This window comes from Pleurodeles waltl, chromosome 4_1, assembly GCF_031143425.1.
Source record: "Pleurodeles waltl isolate 20211129_DDA chromosome 4_1, aPleWal1.hap1.20221129, whole genome shotgun sequence".
Classification (NCBI taxonomy): domain Eukaryota; kingdom Metazoa; phylum Chordata; class Amphibia; order Caudata; family Salamandridae; genus Pleurodeles; species Pleurodeles waltl.
In genome coordinates, this window is record NC_090442.1 from 187506682 (window position 1) to 187511142 (window position 4461).

Here is a 4461-nt window from a genome sequence, read left to right on the forward strand (position 1 = left end):
TTCCTATTTTCTAATAGTCCCAGCGACCCTCTACAAGGTCACATAGGTTTGGGGTCCATTCGTGGTTCGCATTCCACTTTTGGAGTATATGGTTTGTGTTGCCCCTATCCCTATGTGTCCCCATTGCATCCTATTGTAACTATACATTGTTTGCACTGTTTTCTAATACTATTACTGCATATTTTGGTATTGTGTACATATATCTTGTGTATATTTGCTATCCTCATACTGAGGATACTCCCTGAGATACTTTTGGCATATTGTCATAAAAATAAAGTACCTTTATTTTTAGTATAACTGTGTATTGTGTTTTCTTATGATATTGTGCATATGACACTTGTGGTACTGTAGGAGCTTCACTCGTCTCCTAGTTCAGCCTAAGCTGCTCTGCTAAGCTACCATTATCTATCAGCCTATGCTGCTAGACACCCCATACACTAATAAGGGATAACTGGGCCTGGTGCAAGGTGCAAGTACCCCTAGGTACTCACTACAAGCCAGTCCAGCCTCCTACACTGGATGAAAGAATGGATGAGTGGTCCAGTGAAAGCGTGGATTGATGGATATATGAATAGATGGATAGATGGATGAGCGAGTGAAAGGATGGTTGGCAGAGTGAAAGGGTAAATGGAGGGATGTATGAGTGGATGGGATGAAGGGTGGATAGATGGGTGTAAGGATGGATGGCTGAGTGAAAGTGTGGATAGATGGAGCAAAAGGTGGATGGATGAGTAAAAAGATGAATGGATGATTGAAAGGATGGATGAATAGATGAATGAAAGGTGCTGGATAAGTGAACGGGTGGATGATTAATTGAATGGATTGGTTTGATGGATGGGTGACCCTGGACCAGTCTCTGCTCTCCTTTGTGGCCTGGACAGCTACACCACATCCTCCTTGTTTTGTGGTTAATTTTTATTATACCAAGAGTGAATAATTATTCAATCTTGGTATAATAAAAATAAAATGCAGACCCGTTTTGGGTCCAGCAACAAACGGAGGCAGTGAGTGACATTGTTTGATTGCTGACACAGGTGCATGAAGGTGCCTGCGCCAGCCATCGGAGATACTGTTCAGAGCTGGTGAAATCCCAGCACAGTGAGCATGTATTTGTGACTATGTTCATGTGTTAAAGTGAGAGAGTCAGTGAAGGTGTGAGAGAGAATTAGTGAGAATGAGTGACAGTATGGATGAGTATTTGTGAGAATGAATATGAGTGAGTGAGGGAGAATAACAGAGTGTAACTGAGTGTTACTGTGTGTGAGACATAGTAAGACTGAGAAATTCGGAAGGAGTGAGAATGAATGGGACTGAGTGAAACAGTGGGTCAGAGCAGAATGAGTTAGACTGTGTGAATTAGTGAGAATGAGTGAGACTGAGTGAATCAAAGTGAGACAGTAAACTTAGGGAGCTATTTACAAGAGGCTTGCGCCACCGGAGCGTCACTTTTTTAGACGCTCTGGTGGTGCAGACCTGTCAATCATATCTATGAGGTGACACAAAGCCACCCTGCGTGGCCTTGCATTGACTCATAGATATGGAGCGAGGCAAGGCGGTGCAAAGTGCTGCGTTGCCTTACTCTGCATCAAGTAGGCGTCCCATCCATGTTGCAGTGGGTGTTCCCACGCAACACCTATGGATTTTGACGCTGCCCCGGATTTACAAAGTCACGTAAACCTGGGACAACGCCAAAACCATACGCTTCTCCAGAGCAGATGTAACCAGGATAAATGTGTCCCTTCCTGCACAAAAACAATCCTGCCAACACTGCAGACACCCTTGCACCATGGTGTGAGGGTGTCTGCGTTGGTGCTAAGCACCAAGTTGTGCACCAGCACTGGCTGAAAGGACAGGAATGCCCTGTATCTCATAGATATGGTGCATTCCTGCCCTTTGGATTTGGCGTACGGCAGTGTAGCAAAAAGACTTGCATCACTGCCCTATGCCAGATCTTTGTAAATGAGGCCATTAGTGCAAGAAAGTTTGAAAGAACTCTTCAAAAAGATACTATTTAGAATTCAAGCCCAGGATTACGCCCTATCACTTTTAAAGGTCACCAGCTGGCACTGGTTCTTTGTTTTGTCATGCATTCTGCATGTGAATGTATGGTTAATTATTTTCTGTTCTTTCAGCTAATGAAGAGAACCATGGAACTCTTCTGCACCCAGAGGATGGCTCACCACAGCTACCTTCGCACAAAGAAAGAGGACTTGTGAAGAATGAGGTGCCATTATATACTGTTGCGGACATTATGATTGGCTGGGAGCTAGACATGATTGTTATGATTGGTTAAAGATCACATATTATTGTTTTTACTGTTCTCATGGAATATGTAGTGTTTGTTATTTGGCCGCTGTGAGAAGTAAAGAAAGTTCAAAGCTGGATCTGTGTCTCTGTGTCCTTAATAGAACTGAAATTTTCCTTCATGATAGCTTGGACATTTATCAATATTTTACAAGTATTTTACATTTTTATTTTATATTAAATATTTTAAATATTTTTTTTAAAGAATAAACATGTCGCATAGGGAGCTCTTCACCACAGAGGCGGAGATCTCCACCTATAAATGAAAAGTTACTACAATCCTAAATACTGTTGTAAGAGGCCCCACATGTAAGCCTGCGCTTACGTGTAAATTTACACTCTGAAATGTTGAATAGGAAAAAGTAGAGATTTACATATAGGGCAGTAGTAGATTCACAATCTATATGTGCACATTTATCTTTAGAATCAGTCCCAGAGAGTGAGAATTACAGAGAGTGTCAACAGGCACGTTATATTCAATATCAGAATCTAATTTCTAAAGTCTACTCCATAGCTAGACTAAAGTCTTCTCTTGTTTTCAGATGTCAACATTTCTGTAGTACAGAGACCAGCAATGCAGCCTGAAGTGTGACAATATCCAGTGTCTCTGCTTCTCTCTCTTACTTGCACCGAAATGCATGAGGGGCTACTTACAATACAACTATAGTAATTAATCTCTGTCTACTCGTGCTGCAGATCTCAGGGAGACCAGGACAGTGTCTACATTGATCCACAAAGCCACTGTGGTTCATCATTTAAGGTTATAATTTTCAAACCAGAGATTCCAGGTGTCTATGAACTCCCCACCCCCTTCGTAGAACCGAGAATCCTCGTCCTGCCCCCTTACACCACTCCTGCTGTTCTTTTCTTTGTTGTTGGATTTCCGAACATAAAAGCAGCTCCAGCAATGTGGATAAAGGTGGCCAGAATATCAATGGATCCTGTGTGCAGAACCACGGATCCCATGATGAACATTCTGTACCAGCCAGCCAATCGGATTGCGTGGACCGATGTATCCGTTCTGTGGATGTAGCAAAGGCCAACAGGAAAAAGCTCCATCCTCCACTCAGATTTGAACATTTTTTAAAAAAAACAAATAGGCATGAATTATCCTCAGACCTCGTCTTGTGGATTTCTGTCAAATATATCACCAACATATACAAAAAAGTAACACTTAAAAGCCCACAGGACACATTTATGTACACAAATACCGAGGAAACCACTACACTAACCTACATTAAGCAATCGAAAGAGAGTGTTCGTGTTCTGTCTTCATGCAAAGTTGGATGTTTTACTGTTGTCTTCTGTATGAAATAAACAAATAAAACAGAAAATTCTTATTTTATTTCAAGCCAAAGATCTTTATCCTTCCTCTTCACTGATCCACACAAACAAATGAAATAGACTGAAAAGACCCTGCAGTATTCCTGCAGACTGATTAAAAGGCCCCCAAGTTATCAGCAAAACAAAAAGCGAGGCGCAACAGTAAAATCGCGGAATCAAGCAATCGTGTAATTGAAGTTAAGTGTTTTTATTTTAAAGTGCCTTTTATGATCTACTTATAACTTTGGAACCGTTTGACAAATCTTTCTTTATCAAGTGTGGCAGAAAATGAGTAGGTTCTGCTGACTTTGGTACCTCAAGTTTCATGCACGTGCAACGGGGGTGGGGGACAAATGTAAAGGGGAGTAGAGGTCAGAAAAGAAGCTTTTTATTTTAAGTTCCTGAGCTAGAGGGAATTACACTGACCATGGCATCAACATGGGGGTGCACCCAATCAGTATTTCTTGAAATAATTGCATTACAAAATATATATCGGAAGGGTTCTAAGGGGTCACGGTAAAACCACTTAGAAGGTTTATCCTCGAATTTAGAACCAAGGTTAATTGGAAAACAGAAATTGTGAAAAATAAGGAAGCCTCTTTGGACAAAGGACCGTTTACTCCCGTCAGCCATTGCAGGATCCACGGGTCCTCCGCTTAATCAATCAGTCGAGTTGTAGAGCGCGACTTGTCACCAGTGAGGGTATCCAGGCGCTGGCAGGGTCTCAGTCAAAGAGCCAGGTTTTCAGCATCCTGTGGAACTCCCGTAGAGTTGGGGAGGTCCTGCGGTGCAGGGGAGGACGTTCCAGGTTTTGGCTGGGAGGTAGGAGAAAGA